The sequence below is a fragment of the Oncorhynchus gorbuscha genome, linkage group LG08 (assembly GCF_021184085.1).
Source record: "Oncorhynchus gorbuscha isolate QuinsamMale2020 ecotype Even-year linkage group LG08, OgorEven_v1.0, whole genome shotgun sequence".
Classification (NCBI taxonomy): Eukaryota; Metazoa; Chordata; class Actinopteri; order Salmoniformes; family Salmonidae; genus Oncorhynchus; species Oncorhynchus gorbuscha.
The window spans coordinates 72,498,778-72,523,771 of record NC_060180.1 but is presented as its reverse complement, the minus strand read 5'-3'; the positions used below and the strand labels follow the sequence as shown (position 1 = coordinate 72,523,771).

The 24,994-nt window shown below is 40.7% G+C and overlaps 1 pseudogene; it reads left to right on the top strand.

Moving 5' to 3' along the window:
* Nucleotides 1-244: 244 nt before the first annotated feature.
* On the top strand, nucleotides 245-24,994 carry LOC124042168 (annotated as a pseudogene).

The following is a 24,994-nucleotide window of genomic DNA, read 5'->3' as shown; positions in this document are numbered from 1 at the left end:
AGGTCAGCCACAGAGCTCGACTCTAGGAGCAAGTTAGATGGACATGTCATTTGTAGACATTCCTGCAGTAGGCAACCTGATCCTCCTTAAGGTCTCAAAATAGTCTAGAACAATCCATGGTAAAAGAATAAGGAGTGTGGTGCTCCTCGAAGTGGGTGGGACTAGAGAGACACAGACACACGGAGGCCTCTCGTCCAATCCATTTCCTTTACCAGAGGTGTCCATAATTAACTTCTGCTTGGTTGTCCCTTCCAGCCAGATATAAGGAGGCTGAGGCCCCTGTATCCATGAGTCAGATACATTCTTCCTCTGTGGTAAGAGACTCCTTAGATTTGTACATTTGTCTCATATTTGTCCTCAGCATCTGAGGCGGTAGCTAACTGCATTGTTTGAGTTCATAATTGAATGTATTATAAGGCTTTACAATATGCAATCAAGTGGCATTGATTTAAAATGTACTTTAAATGTGTTTTGCTTAAAATCTGTCACTTTCATTCAAGGTGAAAAGTGCTGCACCTGCATTTGTTTGTAAATTCAGGGGGTGGTCAAGAATGTAGCTGGATTGTCAGGGCTACTTGACAGAATGTACAGTAAAGTAGGAAAATGAATGTTACCAGTTGCAACAGTCGTTCAATAGTACATGGCTGTAATGATGGAGTTGAATGATGCCATTCCAAATGTTTCTTGCCCTTCAGGGGCCAAATTACTAGGTTTTAGACTTGTGCGTATTCACAACACCCTGATGTTTCACAGGATCCTCCAAGACATACAAATTAAACTGTAGGAGGGGAAAAAGGTGAGACATGGTTTGTCTTCACATGAAAAGTGCTGAAAATAATTATGTGTGAGATACAGTACCGCTCACTCTGTTGACTGTGGAGGAAGCACCACAGAGTCAATCATGTTTCTTGTTTCATCTCTTTCCTAGTGAACCGTCACCATGAGTACGGACGCGGAGATGGAAATCTATGGCAAGGCAGCCTTGTACCTTCGTAAACCCGAGAGGGAGAGGATGGAGGCACAAGCCACACCCTTTGATTCAAAGAACGCCTGCTATGTGACAGATGTCAAGGAGCTGTACCTTAAGGGTTTGATCACTGGCAGGACAGAGGGAAAGTGTACTGTCAAAGTCACAAATCCTGACGGCACTACAATGGTAAGTCTTATCTGAAAAGTATTGAAGTTAAAACATTATCCATATTGTCAGTAACATGCCAAAAGCTAATATGAAATCAGTAACTAAAAAAAGATTAAGAAGCATTTCTTTTTTCTTTTTTAAGCAGAATATAACCTTCAAACAAAGCATTTTTATTGCTGCTATTTAAAACTGTCATGGAATTATTGATAATGACAAGTCAAGAATCACAATGTATTTGTCAGCGCGTGATTACAAAGTTGTTGGATTAAATGGGGGTAAGCATTTTATTGAGCAAAAAGCATTGAGTCATGTCCAGTTCGATCCGTGTGAAATCTAGATTTCTGACTGTTTCAGGACAAAGAGTTCAAAGAAGCAGACATCTACCAGATGAACCCCCCCTAAGTACGACAAGATTGAGGACATGGCCATGATGACCTACCTGAATGAAGCCTCTGTGTTGTATAACCTCAAAGAGCGTTATGCAGCATGGATGATCTATGTAAGAAACCTGCATAAACATACACACATACTGTAAATGAACATAAGAAATTCCTACATGCATGAACATGAGCAATACACACGTAAAGTACTACACTCAAATGAATAGTAGAAACCAAAACATACCAATACAGTAGACCCACATTAGTATACCATAGTACGCCCACATCCTCACATAAATCCAGGTAAAAGTCCATCTAACTTTGCTAATCTCCTAATTGAAATCCCTTTCATCCAGACCTACTCTGGGCTCTTCTGTGCCACGGTGAACCCCTACAAGTGGCTCCCAGTGTACGACGAAGTGGTTGTCAACGCCTACAGAGGGAAGAAGAGGATGGAGGCTCCACCCCATATCTTCTCCGTCTCTGACAACGCCTTCCAGTTCATGATGATTGGTACGAGCTCTCATGGAGAAATGGATGGATGGATGGAATCTACTGTCTTCTAGTCTAAGTTAGAACAGTTTGCTGGGAATCTCTCATTTCTCTAGCCTTGAATGGAAAATTTTCCAAAATGAAATTCATGATGATGCTTATGAATACAATGATGTACTCCAAATGTTGACTGGTTATAATAAGCAACATTGTTTTTGGTTCCAGATAAGGAGAACCAGTCCGTCCTGATTACGTAAGTTGTTTTCTATCATTTCACTTGAGAAGGTGTTTCTATTCTAATATATTGGGTGACTTGTGTGTTATAAAATACAGGACATTATGAATGGATTAGGCTTTCTGTAGTAATGACTGGGTGTTATAAAATACAGGACATTATGAATGGATTAGACTTTCTGTAGTAATGACTGGGTGTTATAAAATACAGGACATTATGAATGGATTAGACTATGCTTAACAATGACTCGATGAGTGGGAATATTCTTTAATTATTTACTTATGTTAGAAAACATGTCGACAGTGTATTTTTCAAAGCTATTTCTTAGTGAAATGCAATCTGCCATTCAAACATGTCTGGCATTCAAACATGTGACTAAACCAATCTTTCTCTGTTATATAAACCAGTGGAGAATCCGGTGCAGGAAAGACTGTCAACACCAAGCGTGTCATCCAGTACTTCGCCACCATTGCTGTTTCTGGTGTCAAGAAGGAAGTAGACCCCAGCAAAATGAAGGTAACACATTTTAGTTTGGTGTTCTGTGTAAACTTTGTTTTTCATGCGGTAAATAGTGTTCTAATTAAAGTGTTTTCTAGTTTCAGAGCAACTTGTGTTTGTCTCAATCAGGGGTCTCTTGAAGATCAGATCATTGCAGCTAACCCTCTGCTGGAGTCTTACGGTAATGCCAAGACAGTGAGGAACGACAACTCGTCTCGCTTTGTAAGTATGAAGGGCATACTGTGGAAGTGACCTTCAATTGGAAAAAATATTTTAGTGGCTCCCTATAGGTGTCATAATACCAATAAAACCTTGCGATAAAAACAGGGAATTGCTTCCAATTGTTTTTCCACCTTTTATGTCTCCCATGGGTGATTTTAGAAACAAAGTAAAATATTTGATTTATTTAGTTAACCTATTTCTTACCCCATGCTCTACAACAGGGTAAATTCATCAGGATTCACTTCCAAGGAGGGAAACTGGCTAAAGCTGACATTGAGACCTGTGAGTTGGGTTTCCTTGTTTCTCAATACTTTCAATAAATCACACAGAATATTTGTTGGAGAATAGAATCATCAAATGTAATGCTATCTTATGTTCTCTCCCTCTCTCTCTCTCTTTCTCTCTCTCTCTCTCTCTCTCTCTCTCTCTCTCTCTCTCTCTCTCTCTCTCTCTCTCTCTCTCTCTCTCTCTCTCCCTCCCCTCCTCTCTCTCTCTCCCCCCCTCTCCCTCTCTCTCTCTCTCTCTCTCTCTCTCTCTCTCTCTCTCTCTCTCTCTCTCTCTCTCTCAGACCTGCTAGAGAAGTCCAGAGTGGCCTTCCAGCTGCCCGCTGAGAGAGGCTACCATATCTTCTACCAGATGATGACCAACCACAAACCTGAGCTAGTTGGTAAGGCAAAGTACAGGTTAAGGTGAAATTATTTACACCGCCATCTGTGGAACTTATTCAAATGTTTTCATAGTTCACACTGTTAATATTATTATAATGAGTACTTCCAAGGTAACAAGGCATCTAAACATGGGTCAGGTCTTTCAAGGTCTTTCATGGGAAAGATCAACTAATGCACTGTGATACACTAGTCCAGGAGCCCCAGTCTCCCTCTTTTGATGCTATGCATTATACACTGCATGTATCCTTGAGTCCATCTATTGACTAAAGGAGGGAGAGATACTGTGAAGGTAGGACAGCAGAATTCTCACTGATTTAACTGACAAGCCATTCTCTGTTGTCCACAGAAATGACACTCATCACCACCAACCCTTACGACTTCCCCATGATCAGCCAGGGTCAGATCACTGTGGCCAGCATTGACGACAAGGTCGAGCTGGATGCCACCGATGTGAGTGATACAAAGTGTGAACCAAACTCTAGATATCGAATGGGTAGGACCACAATACACACTGGATGCATTGATAAAATCCAACTTGATTGCAGCTGGCCACCTTGTGTTAGTTAGTCATGTGCTTCAAGGCCATTCTTCATGCCTTCACACTTCACCTTGAGTCATACAAATGTAAGACATGAGAGACTGCCACTAAGTCCCCTGTGGAACTGTGTAAAACTCATACTGTGCTGTCATATACAAGTGTGTTGGCCAAAAGTAATCAATGTGGAACTGAGCAGCCAGTTCATTCTAACCATCCCATTTGTTCTGGACTGAACACAGAACGGTGGTGTACTGTAACTGAGCAAACTACCATTCAGTTCCTCACACGGCAGCGTAGCCTAGTGGTTAGAGCGTTGGACTAGTAACCGGAAGGTTGCGAGTTCAAACCCCTGAGCTGACAAGGTACAAATCTGTCGTTCTGCCCCTGAACAGGCAGTTAACCCACTGTTCCCAGGTCGTCATTGAAAATAAGAATATGTTCTTAACTGACTTGCCTGGTTAAATAAAGTTAAAATAAAAATAAACTGTTGTACTTCCTCTTTAATACCAGGATGCAATTACAATCCTGGGCTTCTCTAACGATGAGAAAATGGCCATCTACAAGCTTACAGGAGCTGTAATGCACCATGGCAACTTGAAATTCAAGCAGAAGCAGCGTGAGGAGCAGGCTGAGTCAGATGGAACAGAGGGTGAGTCCCACTCATAAGACATAATATATGGAAATCATTAGTTCCTTTCCCCAACGTAGAAATAACAACGTAAGAAGTTCAATCCACGGAAATGGATTTGTGTTGAGATTTTAATTTAAAATGTACGACAAACAAAAATCATACAGTTTAACAAACCATTCAACTCAATACACAATGAACACTTTTAACAATTTACACGGAACATATTACGATTATGGTAAAATCTCCCTCAGTTTTTTCTGTGCCCACGTTTTCCACAAACACTTAAATATCTGCTCTGAATTCAGATTCAACAATGTCTGCAAATAACACAACTGGGTGATTTGAAAAGTCATAGAAAATGAATAATATAATAATCCTCTTAGCAAAAATACACTACACTACTGTACTGAACTATACACTACTGTACTATACACTACTGTACTGTACTATACACTACTGTACTGTACTATACACTACTGTACTATACACTACTGTACTATACACTACTGTACTATACACTACTGTACTGTACTATACACTACTGTACTATACACTACTGTACTGTACTATACACTACTGTACTGAACTATACACTACTGTACTATACACTACTGTACTGTACTATACACTACTGTACTGAACTATACCCTACTGTACTGAACTATACACTACTGTACTATACACTACTGTACTGTACTATACACTACTGTACTGAACTATACACTACTGTACTATACACTACTGTACTGTACTATACACTACTGTACTGTACTATACACTACTGTACTGAACTATACACTACTGTACTGTACTATACACTACTGTACTGTACTATACACTACTGTACTATACCCTACTGTACTGTACTATACCCTACTGTACTGTACTATACCCTACTGTACTGTACTATACCCTACTGTACTGTACTATACACTACTGTACTGTACTATACACTACTGTACTGAACTATACCCTACTGTACTGAACTATACACTACTGTACTGAACTATACCCTACTGTACTGAACTATACACTACTGTACTGTACTATACACTACTGTACTGTACTATACCCTACTGTACTGAACTATACACTACTGTACTGTACTATACACTACTGTACTGAACTATACCCTACTGTACTGAACTATACACTACTGTACTGAACTATACACTACTGTACTGTACTATACACTACTGTACTGTACTATACACTACTGTACTATACACTACTGTACTGAACTATACACTACTGTACTGTACTATACACTACTGTACTGTACTATACACTACTGTACTGTACTATACACTACTGTACTATACACTACTGTACTGAACTATACACTACTGTACTGTACTATACACTACTGTACTGAACTATACACTACTGTACTGAACTATACACTACTGTACTGTACTATACACTACTGTACTGAACTATACACTACTGTACTGTACTATACACTACTGTACTGAACTATACACTACTGTACTGTACTATACACTACTGTACTGAACTATACACTACTGTACTGTACTATACACTACTGTACTGAACTATACACTACTGTACTGAACTATACACTACTGTACTATACACTACTGTACTGAACTATACACTACTGTACTGAACTATACACTACTGTACTGAACTATACACTACTGTACTATACACTACTGTACTGAACTATACACTACTGTACTGAACTATACACTACTGTACTGAACTATACACTACTGTACTATACACTACTGTACTGAACTATACACTACTGTACTGAACTATACACTACTGTACTATACACTACTGTACTGTACTATACACTACTGTACTGAACTATAAACTACTGTACTGAACTACACACTACTGTACTGAACTATACACTACTGTACTGAACTACACACTACTGTACTGTACTATACACTACTGTACTGAACTACACACTACTGTACTGTAAGTCGCTCTGGATAAGAGCGTCTGCTAAATGACTTAAATGTAAATGTAAATGTAAATGTACTATACACTACTGTACTGTACTATACACTACTGTACTGAACTACACACTACTGTACTGTACTATACACTACTGTACTGAACTACACACTACTGTACTGTACACTACACTACTGTACTGAACTATAAACTACTGTACTGAACTACACACTACTGTACTGTACTATACACTACTGTACTGAACTACACACTACTGTACTGTACTGTACTACACACTACTGTACTGTACTATACCCTACTGTACTGTACTATACCCTACTGTACTGTACTATACCCTACTGTACTGAACTATACACTACTGTACTGTACTATACACTACTGTACTGAACTATACCCTACTGTACTGAACTATACACTACTGTACTGAACTATACCCTACTGTACTGAACTATACACTACTGTACTGTACTATACACTACTGTACTGTACTATACCCTACTGTACTGAACTATACACTACTGTACTGTACTATACACTACTGTACTGAACTATACCCTACTGTACTGACTATACACTACTGTACTGAACTATACACTACTGTACTGTACTATACACTACTGTACTGTACTATACACTACTGTACTATACTGTACTGAACTATACACTACTGTACTGTACTATACACTACTGTACTGTACTATACACTACTGTACTATACACTACTGTATATACACTACTGTACTGTATACACTGAACTATACACTACTGTACTGAACTATACACTACTGTACTGAACTATACACTACTGTACTGAACTATACACTACTGTACTGAACTATACCCTACTGTACTGAACTACACTACTGTACTGAACTATACACTACTGTACTGAACTATACACTACTGTACTGACTATACACTACTGTACTGTACTATACACTACTGTACTGAACTATACACTACTGTACTGTACTATACACTACTGTACTGAACTATAAACACTACTGTACTGACTATACACTACTGTACTGAACTATACACTACTGTACTGAACTATACACTACTGTACTGAACTATACACTACTGTACTGTACTATACACTACTGTACTGTACTATACACTACTGTACTGAACTATACACTACTGTACTGTACCCTGTACTGTACTATACACTACTGTACTATACACTACTGTACTGAACTATACACTACTGTACTGTACTATACACTACTGTACTGAACTATAAACTACACTACTGTACTGTACTATACACTACTGTACTGTACTATACACTACTGTACTGTACTATACACTACTGTACTGTACTATACACTACTGTACTGAACTATACACTACTGTACTGTACTATACACTACTGTACTGAACTATAAACTACACTACTGTACTGAACTACACACTACTGTACTGAACTATACACTACTGTACTATACACTACTGTACTGTACTATACACTACTGTACTGAACTATACCCTACTGTACTGAACTATACACTACTGTACTGAACTATACACTACTGTACTGAACTATACACTACTGTACTGAACTATACACTACTGTACTGTACTATACACTACTGTACTATACCCTACTGTACTGAACTATACACTACTGTACTGAACTATACACTACTGTACTGAACTATACACTACTGTACTGTACTATACACTACTGTACTATACCCTACTGTACTGAACTATACACTACTGTACTGAACTATACACTACTGTACTGTACTGTACTATACACTACTGTACTGAACTATACACTACTGTACTGTACTATACACTACTGTACTGAACTATACACTACTGTACTGTACTATACACTACTGTACTGAACTATACACTACTGTACTGTACTATACACTACTGTACTGAACTATACACTACTGTACTGAACTATACACTACTGTACTATACACTACTGTACTGAACTATACACTACTGTACTGAACTATACACTACTGTACTGAACTATACACTACTGTACTATACACTACTGTACTGAACTATACACTACTGTACTGAACTATACACTACTGTACTGAACTATACACTACTGTACTATACACTACTGTACTGAACTATACACTACTGTACTGAACTATACACTACTGTACTATACACTACTGTACTGTACACTACACTACTGTACTGAACTATAAACTACTGTACTGAACTACACACTACTGTACTGAACTATACACTACTGTACTGAACTACACACTACTGTACTGTACTATACACTACTGTACTGAACTACACACTACTGTACTGTACTATACACTACTGTACTGTACTATACACTACTGTACTGAACTACACACTACTGTACTGTACTATACACTACTGTACTGAACTACACACTACTGTACTGTACACTACACTACTGTACTGAACTATAAACTACTGTACTGAACTACACACTACTGTACTGTACTATACACTACTGTACTGAACTACACACTACTGTACTGTACTGTACTACACACTACTGTACTGTACTATACACTACTGTACTGTACTATACACTACTGTACTGAACTATAAACTACTGTACTGAACTACACTACTGTATTGAACTATAAACTACTGTACTGTACTGAACTATACACTACACTACTGTACTATACACTACTGTACTGTACTATACACTACTGTACTGTACTGAACTATTGCTTTCATTTGACACCCAATTTGAGATGTGCCTATGAACTTCCCATGTTGGTGCTCATTGGTCCTTTTACAGGAAATGACCAAGACAGACGGTGCCACATGAACGTCAGGCAGGATATACATTTTGGAGATCAAATTCCAACCTCCAGAAATGATTAGAATAATGGATGTGGGTGAAAATGAAAAGTGAACCGATAAAAGACGTCAGAATCAAGCGGTCTGTTGTTGTTGGTTCTCTCTCCAGTGGCTGATAAAATCGGCTACCTGCTGGGCCTGAACTCAGCTGAGTTGCTGAAATGTCTGTGCTACCCCAGAGTGAAGGTCGGCAACGAGTATGTGACCAAGGGACAGACTGTGCCTCAGGTAAAGCGGTTAAATACACAGCATCAAACATTTTCTGACCAAATGAATTATTTTGGGGACAATTGCATTGCTTTTTATAAATACTTAGGTTGTTTTTCCCAACCTTATCACTGGACATGGTCAATATATCATGTATTAATTTGAGGCATTATCATTGAAGGTTTATAATGCAGTCATGGCTTTGGCCAAGTCCATCTATGAGAGGATGTTCTTGTGGATGGTCATCCGTATCAACGAGATGTTGGACACCAAGAATCCAAGGCAGTTCTATATCGGTGTGCTCGATATTGCCGGATTTGAGATCTTTGATGTGAGTATGAGACCAGAACAAGACATTTAGTTGTGATTCAGAAGGATTACAGCCTTGTATCATGAAATGATCCCTTCTGAAATTCCATCAACAGTACAACAGCATGGAGCAGCTGTGCATCAACTTCACCAATGAGAAACTGCAACAGTTTTTCAACCACACCATGTTCGTCCTGGAACAAGAGGAGTACAAGAAGGAGGGAATCGTCTGGGCCTTCATTGACTTCGGCATGGACTTGGCTGCCTGCATTGAGCTTATTGAGAAGGTAAATTGTCTGTAAGGATTGTAATGGGATGCAACATCAAAGCTCATAGGGAGCACATTGAGAGATATTATCACAATGGTAAAAATGTTCTGACTGTTGAGAACTCAATATGTTTCCTATTATGTCCCCCTAAATGAATATAATCCTATAAAAGTATGTTTACTAAAGAAATAAATGTGATCCTAAATGTAAAATCACTAATTTGATATACATCTCTTTTTGTAAAGCCATTGGGCATCTTCTCCATCCTTGAAGAGGAGTGCATGTTCCCCAAGGCTTCAGACACTACCTTCAAGAACAAGCTGAACGATCAGCATCTTGGCAAAACCAAGGCATATGAGAAACCCAAGCCTGCCAAAGGCAAGGCAGAGGCCCACTTCTCCCTGGTGCACTATGCCGGCACTGTGGACTACAACATCACTGGCTGGCTGGAGAAGAACAAGGACCCCCTGAACGACTCAGTTATTCAGATGTACGGGAAGTCCTCAGTCAAACTGTTGGCTGCTCTGTATCCCGCTGCCCCACCTGAGGGTAAGACTAGCATCAAGTCAAAATATTAAATTAATAAGCAATAGTTACAACTCAGACCCACATTGGTTTTAAAGCACTGGCCACCAACCTTCTCAGAGTCAAGATCACTTTGTGAGTCAAAATGCAAGCTAAGATCTACTGTTGAGAATTGTTTTAAACATGACTTCGAAAACACAAGCCTTTCTTTTAAACATGAACATCCTGTGAACCAATTAAAAACAGTTATGTAACAATTAGGTTTGTTCAGTAGGCTATAGGCCCAATACATTATCACTGTATACAGGTTATACTTCAATTGCCCTGCCAATGTGATGTTTTTCAGACCATTTTGAAATTGTATATATATATAAAGAAAATAGGTATATGATCACACTGGTAATAGATCATTTGTCGTTACTTGTGAGCCACAGCTGAGTGAGAATAATAGTTTCCTTTTTTTTAATGGACTGACAGCCTTCCATCTGATGGTCAGTCTGAGGGGAGGGAGGGAGCGGAGGTGAGACTGCCTCTCCCCCGACTCACTGTCCCTCCGCTCTCCGTCCCACCGTAAAGAGAAAAGGGGACACAGTCTTCCATCTGATGGTCAGTCTGAGGGGAGGGAGGGAGCGGAGGTGAGACTGCCTCTCCCCCGACTCACTGTCCCTCCGCTCTCCGTCCCACCGTAAAGAGAAAAGGGGACACAGTCTTCCATCTGATGGTGAAACTCAAGTCGCACTGCATTCTTTCTGCCTCATACACCAATTCATTTTGTTACTGCTGTGACCAGAGAACGTGAAATATTCCTCGATATTAAATAAGACACAAGCCACTAATAGTAACAACACAAGTGTATCAGAAAACTTTGCTTTACTCGTTGTATGCAGCTGCAGTGCTGGTTGTAGTCATTCATTACAGCTGCAGTGCAGGTTGTAGTCATTCATTATAGCTGCAGTGCAGGTTGTAGTCTTTCATTACAGCTGCAGTGCAGGTTGTAGCATGAGTGGAAGTAGGGAGAACACGCATTTTATGTCTCATAAAAGTGTTGAACAAAGTGTTGAATAACAACTTAAACATGAACTAACTCATTAAAACAGCACCGCTCTGCTGTAGTTGTCGAGTCTCTCTCTTGTCATAGTTTATGTCGTTTTTACATCTCAAAGCAGTAACTTTGTTGTGGGTCCGATTCTTGTTTTTCCAGTCTATGGCTCGAGGAAACTGTACAGGCACGGTGCTGTGAGCTATCTGATTGGTCAGCAGTAGGCCTATACGTGCAGTTGATTTGCTCTCTACCTTCAGACATGAAACGTTTTAAAATCCCGATCGACATATTGGTGACCAATGCTTTAAATTCTTTGAATGAATCACAATTTATCAGGGTTATTTGCTGGGTTCATTTACTCGTTCAATAGGTGTTATTTTGCACAATCCAGTTGGCAGCATTTGATTCTCTCATTTCCAATGATCTTTTACTTATTTACATTTGAACAGATACGACCAAGAAAGGAGGCAAGAAGAAGGGTGGTTCCATGCAGACTGTGTCGTCCCAGTTCAGGGTGAGCTTTTGAAATGTGTATTTTCAGTCTTCCAAAAGGAGCATTGATTGACATAAATGATTTCTGAGAAAATGGTTTGTAACCCTCTTCCAGGAGAACTTACAAAAGCTGATGACCAACTTGAGGAGCACTCATCCTCACTTTGTGCGCTGCCTGATCCCCAACGAGTCAAAGACTCCAGGTACAAGAAATATTGAGTTAAATATGACATCTTAAAAGTACAGTATCAGTAACCTTAACAAGCCCAATCCTTTAATCTGTTAATAAGTATTAAAGAGACATGGTTTGTTTTTCCAGGTCTGATGGAGAACTTCCTGGTTATCCACCAGCTCAGGTGTAATGGTGTTCTGGAGGGTATCAGGATCTGCAGAAAGGGCTTCCCCAGCAGAATCATCTATGCTGACTTCAAGCAGAGGTACACTCACACAACACACACACACACACACACCTGCTCCAAGGGTTTTCCCAGCATCAGAATAGGCTAAGCTTTTATGTAAATATAACCGACCTACTACAACTTGACATGTGTTAAAAATGTCTCCTCATTCAGGTATAAAGTACTGAATGCCAGTGTCATCCCTGAGGGCCAGTTCATGGACAACAAGAAGGCTTCTGAGAAGCTGCTTGGGTCCATTGATATAAATCACGATGATTACAAGTTTGGACACACCAAGGTCAGTCAAATACCCCCCCCTGTTCCCGCAAATGCTGACATCCAAACACTACTTCAATTCAATAATTTAAACATGAACCATTCAAACATTCTGCAGTTGATTTATCCATCCTTTCATTCTTTCTTCTTCATTTAAAGGGTCAATCAGCAGTTGCATCCATTTTTTTTAATGATACATTAATGATAATTTAAACATGAACCATTCAACATCTCTCCAGTTGATCTATCCATCATTTCGTCTTCATTTAAAGGGTCAATCTGCAGTTTATTTATCCATCATTTCGTCTTCATTTAAAGGGTCAATCTGCAGTTGCATCCATTTTTTTTGAATGATACATTCATGATATGTAGAATATAACGTATAAATGCCTCATGAGCTCAGTTCAACTGTGGAACCCGAATGATAAGCTTGTTTTACTCTAATGGTTTGTAAACTAAGTAAATGTAAACTAACACTATATAGCCTCAAAAAATGGTTAAACCTATCATTTAATAGCATGGATGGTCAGTCCTTGCATCCTGTGTATGAATTTGAGAGTTGTTGCATTTCTCCAGGCCCATCCCAGTTGTTTTACTGAAAAATGGGCAGGGAGTACATTTTGTTATTTCTTCAACTGCTGATTGACATTTAAACTTGTGAAAAAGGTGGACAAAGTTTTATTCAAATTCGTATTATTGTCATTATTATGTACATTGTGTTAGAGTGGTATGGCTTCAGTTATCTGTGTACATTATTCATCTACAACTCTGCAATAACTTCCAACTTTTAAACAAGCTGTCCCATGGTTTGTTTGTTAGCACTGCAATCTTTATATTGTTCAAATGAATCTAGTGATGTTGTTCCCCTGTTCTGATCCAACCGTTTCTATCTGTCACCATCTGACTCTGGTTCCAATGGCCATGTTGACCTGTGTCTCAGGTGTTCTTCAAAGCCGGTCTGCTGGGTGTCTTGGAGGAGATGAGAGATGAGAAGCTGGCTGTTCTGGTCGGCATGGTCCAGGCTCTCAGCCGTGGATTCCTCATGAGAAAAGAGTTCACCAAGATGATGGAGAGGAGGTGAGGAAGAGTAGACATCTTGGCAAAGCTTTCTGTGAACCACCTGAATGTAATGCATTATGATCACATACTGTATATGCTGTGAGTTGATCAGAATGAGAAAGTAGGTCTTATAATGCTCTATTAGTGCTGCAGTTTGGGATTTGGCAAAGCTGTTCAGTTGTAATTTGTATTGGTGATATTTATCCATTCATTATTAAATAACATAAAATGCCTCCTGATTTAAGCATGACCTGTCAGTCCTTGCATCTAGAACTCTGTCTATGAATGTAAGAGTTGTTCCATTTCCTTAGCTCCGTTCCTCAGCTGTATAATCAAAGTGTTGGGGGGGATGTTGTTCTTCAAATCCCAGAATGTAGCTTTAAGCATGTCACTCACCATGTCACTCTATCCTCTCTGTCGACCAGAGATGCCATCTTCACCGTCCAGTACAACATCCGTTCATTCATGAATGTGAAAACCTGGCCATGGATGAAGGTGTACTTCAAGATCAAGCCCCTGCTGAAGAGCGCAGAGACGGAGAAGGAGCTGGCCAACATGAAGGAGAACTATGACAAGATGAAAACAGACCTGGCCAAGGCTCTGGCCAAGAAGAAGGAGTTGGAGGAGAAGATGGTGTCCATTCTGCAAGAGAAGAACGACCTGGCACTCCAAGTTGCATCTGTGAGTGACACATGATCCTCATGGGGTCATATTTTCATACACATGAATACACCATTTTTTTATTGGACATGTTAAACATATATTTTATGTATATTGATTTGCTCTGAACTCTATGACTAAATAAATTCCATATTTTGATAAAGTGAGGAGGCTGATTTTTCTCCTGTTCTGAAATCAGGAATCAGAGAATCTGAATGATGCTGAGGAAAGGTGTGAGGGGCTCATCAAGAGCAAGATCCAGCTGGAGGCCAAACTCAAAGAAACGACAGAGAGGCTGGAGGATGAGGAGGAGATGAATGCTGAGTTGACTGCCAAGAAGAGGAAGCTGGAGGATGAATGCTCTGAGCTGAAGAAGGACATTGATGACCTGGAGCTCACCCTGGCCAAAGTGGAGAAGGAGAAGCATGCCACTGAAAACAAGGTCTTGTGAATTACCAAAGACAGTTTAACCAAACAATAACTCATACCATAATCAACTCAAAACATAACTCAACAGAAATGGAATTCCAGATGTATTGTGGGTGGCGGGAACATGAAGACACAAAATAGTAGAATAGTGGTAATCCCCACGTTTACTGTATGTTCAGCTGCCCCTCGTTTATAACTTCCATTCAGTACACTGGCATGGAGTACACTGCCACCTAGTGTTGAATCTATAGAACAGTACCTGTTGACACATTTCTAATCTGAATTAAATTAATGCAATACATATGAAACTAAATCTCCCATTTATGTGAAGTAACAAAAGGCTAATTATGTGGTGGCCGTTTTCAGGTTAAAAACCTGACAGAGGAGATGGCGTCTATGGATGAGAGTGTTGCCAAGCTGACCAAGGAGAAGAAAGCCCTCCAAGAGGCCCACCAGCAGACACTGGATGACCTGCAGGCAGAGGAGGACAAAGTCAACACTCTGACCAAGTCCAAGACCAAGCTGGAACAGCAAGTGGACGACGTGAGTGGAGTTGGACTTTTTGGATGTTATTATCTTCTGTTGTTTAGATTTGAACAATACATGTGTGTTTTTATCTTGTAGCTTGAGGGTTCTCTGGAGCAAGAGAAGAAGGTCCGTATGGACCTTGAGAGAGCCAAGAGAAAGCTGGAGGGAGATCTGAAACTGGCACAGGAGTCCATAATGGACCTGGAGAATGACAAGCAGCAGTCTGATGAGAAAATCAAGAAGTAAACAAACAATACCTGCCACATTGACAATAATGGTTGTTCTTGTCTAATTCTTGTAATTAGGAATTAGCATTTACATGCGATACGTATGATACTCTAACTCTATTGAACCGAAACCAACTTTGCAATCAACATGTTTGTGTTTCTCAGGAAGGAGTTTGAGACATCCCAGCTCCTCAGTAAAATAGAGGATGAACAGTCTCTGGGAGCTCAGCTACAGAAGAAGATCAAGGAACTCCAGGTACAGTACAGAACCTAAGCTCCAGTACCGGAAAGAACACGCCTGAAACATCTCCTAAAAATATATTCTGGTAGCAAACATTTTTTGGAAGATGTGGTTTCTTACCGTTGTGGTTTTGGTTCCCGCATGGGACGCTATCTACTGAATATATTAGTGTAACTGGTTTTGGTTCCCACATGGGATGCTATCTACTGAATATATTAGTGTAACTGGTTTTGGTTCCCACATGGGATGCTATCTACTGAATATATTAGTGTAACTGGTTTTGGTTCCCACATGGGACGCTATCTACTGAATATATTAGTGTAACTGGTTTTGGTTCCCACATGGGATGCTATCTACTGAATATGTTAGTGTAACTGGTTTTGGTTCCCACATGGGATGCTATCTACTGAATATATTAGTGTAACTGGTTTTGGTTCCCACATGGGATGCTATCTACTGAATATATTAGTGTAACTGGTTTTGGTTCCCACATGGGATGCTATCTACTGAATATATTAGTGTAACTGGTTTTGGTTTTCTACTGAATATATTAGTGTAACTGGTTTTGGTTCCCACATGGGATGCTATCTACTGAATATATTAGTGTAACTGGTTTTGGTTCCCACATGGGATGCTATCTACTGAATATATTAGTGTAACTGGTTTTGGTTCCCACATGGGATGCTATCTACTGAATATATTAGTGTAACTGGTTTTGGTTCCCACATGGGATGCTATCTACTGAATATATTAGTGTAACTGGTTTTGGTTCCCACATGGGATGCTATCTACTGAATATATTAGTGTAACTGGTTTTGGTTCCCACATGGGATGCTATCTACTGAATATATTAGTGTAACTGGTTTTGGTTCCCATCTACTGAATATATTAGTGTATGCTATCTATCTGAATATATTAGTGTAACTGGTTTTGGTTCCCACATGGGATCTACTGCTGGTTTTGGTTCCCATCTACTGAATATATTAGTGTAACTGGTTTTGGTTCCCACATGGGATGCTATCTACTGAATATATTAGTGTAACTGGTTTTGGTTCCCATGGGATGCATGGGATGCTATCTACTGAATATATTAGTGTAACTGGTTTTGGTTCCCACATGGGAATCTACTGCTATCTACTGAATATATTAGTGTAACTGGTTTTGGTTCCCACATGGGATGCTATCTACTGAATATATTAGTGTAACTGGTTTTGGTTCCCACATGGGATGCTATCTACTGAATATATTAGTGTAACTGGTTTTGGTTCCCACATGGGATGCTATCTACTGAATATATTAGTGTAACTGGTTTTGGTTCCCACATGGGATGCTATCTACTGAATATATTAGTGAATATATTAGTGTAACTGGTTTTGGTTCCCACATGGGATGCTATCTACTGAATATATTAGTGTAACTGGTTTTGGTTCCCACATGGGATGCTATCTACTGAATATATTAGTGTAACTGGTTTTGTATGAACACATTTAAAAAATATATATACTATTAATGTTTTATGTATTGTAGTATCCATCAACTGTGCTCCTGCTTCCTGTTCTAGGCCCGTATTGAGGAGCTGGAGGAGGAAATTGAGGCTGAGCGCTGCCAGGGCTAAGGTTGAGAAGCAGAGAGCCGATCTCTCCAGGGAACTTGAGGAGATCAGCGAGAGGCTGGAGGAGGCTGGAGGCGCCACTGCTGCTCAGATTGAGATGAACAAGAAGCGTGAGAATGAGTTCCAGAAGCTGCGTCGTGATCTTGAAGAGTCCACCCTGCAGCATGAGTCCACGGCCGCCGCTCTGCGCAAGAAACAGGCCGACAGTGTGGCTGAGCTCGGGGAGCAGATTGACAACCTGCAGCGTGTCAAGCAGAAGCTGGAGAAGGAGAAGAGTGAGTACAAGATGGAGATTGATGACCTCTCCAGCAACATGGAGGCCGTCGCCAAGGCTAAGGTGAGTAGTGATGTTTTGATCAAGCAATGTTGAGGAGGGTCAACTACATTACCATTCAAGTGAACTGAAGTTGACAGGAGTCTCATATATAAAGTAATGATGGGACATGTTTCACTAACAGGGCAATCTGGAGAAGATGTGCCGTACTCTTGAGGACCAACTGAGCGAGATCAAGACTAAGAATGATGAGAATGTTCGCCAGATCAACGACATCAGTGGACAGAGGGCCAGACTCCTGACAGAAAATGGTATCATCATCAACAAAGAACAACAAACCAATTCATTCTTCAGTAAAACACAATAACAAGTATTGGGGGCTGTATCCAAGTATTCCAGTCCACAGAGTTTCTACTGTTCTGACTTTAAACTGTAATGGTCTCACTTTAGAGCCATTTGTTACATTATCAGAAAAAAATAATTTATTCAGATTACTAATACTTTTGAAAAACTGGATGATTACTTATTTGATTACTTTTAAATTGAGAAATTATGTTTGGCAAAAAAATACATTGACTTCATTTGTTTTCTCGCAAGTTTGTTAGTTCCACCTGAGTGAGTCTGACCACAATTCAGAGACCACTTTGATGACTCACCAAATGGGTTTGATGGATGTTTTTTGTCTGCTTCTAATGCCTCGTAAGGGAAAGTAATCCAAAAGTAATGTAAAGTAATCAGATTACATTATTGATTTTGGGTAATCCAAAAGTTACGTTACTGATTACAATTTGACAGGTAACTAGTAACTGTAATGGGCTACATTTAGAAAGTAACCTACCAAACCCCGAATATTCAGCGCCTGACATTGCCCTAGTTTCCTTGAAATACATGTTCAATCTTAGAGAACAAAGTCCCTTTTAACAAGATGTCCCTCTGTCCCTGCAGGTGAGTTTGGCCGCCAGCTGGAGGAGAAGGAATCTCTGGTGTCTCAGCTGACCAGAGGCAAACAGGCCTTCACCCAGCAGGTGGAGGAGCTGAAGAGGCAGATTGAGGAGGAGGTCAAGGTAAGGGAATCCCAATGTGTCCCTCGAGACAAAATGATTGCCCACACCTGATATAGACGGTAACCAGGCCACCCTCAGAGACTTCTACTGTCATATGTTTTACTATCTCTCTTAGTCTTTACATTTCTCTATATTTGTCTCGAAAAGGCTAAAAACGCACTGGCCCACGGTGTCCAGTCCGCCCGCCATGACTGTGACCTCCTGAGAGAGCAGTTTGAGGAAGAGCAGGAGGCGAAGGCAGAGCTGCAACGCGGCATGTCCAAGGCCAACAGTGAGGTGGCTCAGTGGAGGACTAAGTATGAAACTGATGCCATCCAGCGCACAGAAGAGCTGGAGGAGTCCAAGTGAGTCGCACGGAACAGCAAAACTCAAATATAGGGTGTGGATAGTGAGTGGTAGGGAACTCTAAAAAAAGGTCACGTTGAGATGTATTGTAACATTTGTAAACCCTCTGTCGTCAAACAGGAAGAAGCTGGCCCAGCGTCTGCAGGAGGCTGAGGAGACCATTGAGGCGACCAACTCCAAGTGCGCCTCCCTGGAGAAGACCAAGCAGAGGCTGCAGGGAGAGGTGGAGGACCTCATGATTGACGTTGAGAGAGCAAACGCCATGGCCTCCAACCTCGACAAGAAGCAGAGGAACTTTGACAAGGTGAAAATTAATTATCCTCAACCTAGAGGGATATTTTATGTCTGCTGTATGATCAAATGTAGCATAATTCTAGCATATTTCTGATTCTAAAATATTTATCAAGACATAATGAATATACCATGGATTTCCCTAGGTTCTGGCAGAGTGGAAGCAGAAGTATGAGGAGGGCCAGGCTGAGCTGGAAGGAGCTCAGAAGGAGGTTCGCTCAATGAGCACTGAACTCTTCAAGATGAAGAACTCCTACGAGGAGGCTCTGGATCATCTGGAGACTCTGAAGAGAGAGAACAAGAACCTGCAACGTGAGCATTTGACAGCAGTTCTATTGGGCTCATGTTTGACTAGTGTAAACATCAACATTTACATTTTTTTCAACTTCTAATCGGTATTCCTTTGAACAACCCAAAGGAGTGGGGGCATTTAGATTTACAAGAACCTGTGAAGTGATGATTAATTCATGAATCAAATTGTATTTGTTACCTGCTTCGTAGAAAACACAACGTCCCTTCACAACAATGCAGCGAGAAAAAAAGGAAATAATAGTGAAAAAATAACACGAGGAATAAATACACAATGATTAACGATAACTTGACCATGTACACAAGACACCAGTACCGAGTCGATGTGTAGATCTGTAAATCGTTACATAGTAACCAATAGCTACCCAGACTTATGGCTTGGGGTAGAAGCTGTTTAGGGTCCTGTCTGTTCCAGACCTGATGCATTGGTACTGCTTGCCATGCGGTAGCAGAGATAACAGTCAATGATTTGGGTGGCTGGAGTCTTTGACAATATTTAGGGCATTCCCTGACACCGGCTGGTATAGAGGTCCTGGATGGCAGGAAGCTCGGCCCCAGTAATTATTATGATTCAATGTCAACTTCATTGCATTGACAATACCCACTGAAAATCTCCCAAGTCTAAACTGCTCCTGTGTTTGGTGTGTGCAGAGGAGATCGGTGACCTGACTGAGCAGATCGGAGAGACTGGCAAGAGCATCCATGAGCTGGAGAAGGCCAAGAAGACCGTGGAGACAGAGAAGACTGAGATCCAGACCGCTCTGGAGGAGGCTGAGGTACAAACTGCAGCTGTTTGATGGGAAAAGCAGTGTTCATTTCATCATTTGGATCCCCATGAGCTTTTGCAGAATCATCAGCTTCTCTTCCTGGGGTCCACAGAAAACACAAGACAACAAATAACAAAACACTGATAGACAAGGACAGTCACACAAATGTAAAATACGATATACAAACAATACAAAATCAAATCAAATCAAATCAAATTTATTTATAAAGCCCTTCGTACATCAGCTGATATCTCAAAGTGCTATACAGAATCCCAGCCTAAAACCTCAAACAGCAAACAATGCAGGTGTAAAAGCACGGTGGCTAGGAAAAACTCCCTAGAAAGGCCAAAACCTAGGAAGAAACCTAGAGAGGAACCGGGCTATGTGGGGTGGCCAGTCCTCTTCTGTACAACTAAAGTGGTACATTAGCCAACGCCAGCTACAGTCCCACAATCCCTGTATTGGTGTTTATTGTAGTCATATATATTTAATTCCTTGTGTTATACACATCCAAATGTATTTAACGCAATTGGCCTGACTGCTTCTCTTTGTCCAGGGAACACTGGAGCACGAGGAATCCAAGATTCTGCGTGTGCAGCTGGAGCTGAACCAGATCAAGGGTGAGGTGGACAGGAAGCTGGCTGAGAAGGACGAGGAGATGGAGCAGATCAAGAGGAACAGCCAGAGGATGGTTGACTCCATGCAGAGCACCCTGGATTCTGAGGTCAGGAGCAGGAATGATGCCCTGAGGGTGAAGAAGAAGATGGAGGGAGACCTGAACGAGATGGAGGTTCAGCTGAGCCACGCCAACAGGCAGGCCGCTGAGGCCCAGAAACAGCTAAGGAACGTCCAGGGACAGCTCAAGGTAAAGGGACCGGGATATCAGGCAAAACAATCTGAAGGTTAGGGAGAGATTTGTTTGTGAATCTGTAGGAATTAATAGAACAGAGAAATTGAATTGAGTTGACTAATATAGTGTCGAAAGAGATATTGGGGACATTCTTATCAATTAACATTTCTTTCACTGGCCCTATATCCTCTACTTCCACAAGTCCTAATGAACCTGTGTCATTGTGAACCCCAGGATGCCCTGTTGCACCTTGATGACGCCGTCCGCGCCGCAGATGACATGAAGGAGCAGGCAGCTATGGTAGAGCGCAGGAACGGTCTGATGGTGGCTGAAATCGAGGAGCTGAGAGTTGCTCTAGAGCAGACAGAGAGAGGCCGCAAAGTTGCTGAGACTGAGCTGGTAGACGCCAGCGAGCGTGTTGGACTGCTGCACTCCCAGGTATGGGTCAAAAGCCGTTTCTAATGAAACACAACCAAGCATACCGTTTCTGCCATGTTACCTGAAAGTTGTCTTGAGAGTCACATGTTGTTTCTTACTTCTCCTCCAGAACATCAGCCTTCTGAACTCCAAGAAGAAGCTGGAGTCTGACCTGGTGCAGGTGCAGGGAGAGGTGGAAGACATTGTCCAGGAGGCCAGGAATGCAGAGGAGAAGGCCAAGAAGGCCATCACTGACGTGAGTCCTTATGATCTGGTCAATTGCATTCACTTTTTAAAATGTATTTTACCTTTATTTAACTAGTTAAGAACAACTTGTTATTTTCAATGACGGCCTCGGAAACAGTGGGTTAACTGCCTTAACTTGATTTGTATCCAAAGGCCAATGGTATCTGGGATGGTTTAACAGAAAAAAAGATCTCAGAGGAATGTTATGATGGGTGTCAAATGTTGCAGAAATTAAACAAACTACGGTTTCAGGCGGCCATGATGGCTGAGGAGCTGAAGAAGGAACAGGACACCAGCTCTCACCTGGAGAGGATGAAGAAGAACCTGGAGGTCACAGTCAAGGACCTGCAGCACCGTCTGGATGAGGCTGAGAATCTGGCCATGAAGGGAGGCAAGAAGCAGCTCCAGAAACTGGAGTCCAGGGTGAGTTAACAGTTGGGTGGATTAGGGTGGATTGAAATACTGATTGCTGGAAATGTATTTAATCATACAAATACACAGGAGCATTGTGTAATGACTTTCTCTCAATACCCCACATAGATAATGAAATTGTATCATTACAGATCCCTTTATTTAAATTGTGAAAGTACATAGGAACAGAAAACAATTGTGCCTCCTTGACTGGGTAGAAGAATATACCTCTGTTGTACTAAGATTTGTTACATCTGATTTCACCACCTCAAACAAACGCCTTTCGTCCATAAAGGTGCGTGAGCTCGAGACTGAGGTGGAGGCTGAGCAGAGAAGAGGTGTAGATGCGGTCAAGGGAGTCCGCAAGTATGAGCGCAAAGTCAAGGAGCTCACCTACCAGGTAACAGAAAGTGCCTTCATCCCAAACTTGACACTAACACAGACAGGTTTGTGTATAAAACTTGGTGCATTGATTCTTTGATCTTGTCCCAAAGACTGAGGAGGATAAGAAGAATGTTGTCAGACTTCAGGACCTGGTAGATAAGCTGCAGATGAAAGTCAAGGCCTACAAGAGGCAGGCTGAGGAAGCGGTGAGTCACATACTTTGTCAGCGTACATTGATAAACATATTTTTTCCCTTGTAGACATTACAAACCTTAATATCTATACAGTTTAGTTTAGGCTTTAACCAATGCCTCGCAAAGAAGAGCACTGATTGGTAGATAGGTAAAAAAAATGGCAAAGGAATTAACTTGTTACAGGAATGCTTTATATCTGCAAGGATTGGGGAGTTTATCAGGATGAAGAAAAAATATATTCAGACTGCTTTTTCACCAGACAATGGGAGACTAATACTCGCTCCAAACACATTCTTTAAACAGACTCACTCATCCAGAGAAATTAGGGTTACGTGCCTTGCTCAAGGGAACACCGACAGATTTTCACCTCGTTGTCTGGGGGGTTTCAAACCAGTAACCTTTCATTGCTGGCCCTACGCTCTTAACCGCTAGGCTATCTGTGGCGTAGCATTAACTGTGTGTAGCTAATGAGAAGGATTTTTGACTTATATCTTCTTGAAAAATGATGGCGAGACTTAAAAATGTCTGTCTAGCAATGGTCAACATCCAAATGGACAGATCTTGAAGAATGATGAAAGTATTGCACAATCCAGAGATTTAGACATAAAGACACAAAGACACAGCTAAAGATGTGAATACCTATCTAGTCCTGACATAGTTTTTATTTATAATTTTTTTTATTAATACCAATGTTTTTTTATTTTTTATTGTTCTTCTACTTTGATATTACAGAGTATGTTTTGTAGATCGTTGACAAAAGAAAACAAATTTAAATCCATTTTAATCTGAATTTGTAACACTATAAAATGTGATGTTATCCAAGGGGGTGTGAATACTTGTTTTAGACACTGAACATCCCTGGAGGCAGTGGTTTGATCCCCCATTTCACCACTCATTCTCTCTGCTGGATCATCTATCTCCATATATACATTGTTTTCCTAAATCTGTCCAAAAAAAGTACTTTAAAATACCTTAAGAAAAAATCATATTAATTTGCTACCTGAAGCTTCAAACTTTGAATGCTGATTTTATGCTCCCCCTCTCTTTTCCGCACCCAGGAGGAACAAGCCAACGGCCACATGTCTAAGTTCAGGAAGGTTCAGCATGAGCTGGAGGAGGCTGAGGAGCGTGCTGACATCGCTGAGTCTCAAGTCAACAAGCTCAGAGCCAAGACCCGCGACACTGGAAAGGTACGGAGCTGCTACTAAACCTAAACCTGACTCATGTTCAAATATGGCCACATCAACACAACCTATGATATAGTTTTCAGAGGTCAATACCAAACTTTTACACTCACTAAAATGTATTTAAGATCTCTAAGAAGCACATTTCAGGTAGGGTCAAAATAGATTAATTCAAAACTAAGATGGTACTTCAACATTGAAAATCAAAGCTCAGCCTTTAATGCTTCATCCATTACATTATCTCTAACTGTTCATATATTCATATATTTTACATGTTCATTATTAATACTCATCCATTATTTTCTTTCTGTCTTCCTTACAGGGCAAAGAAGTTGCTGAATAAACAAGACCCAACGTCTTACATCATTTTCCTGTGTTGCATAAAATATGATTTTCA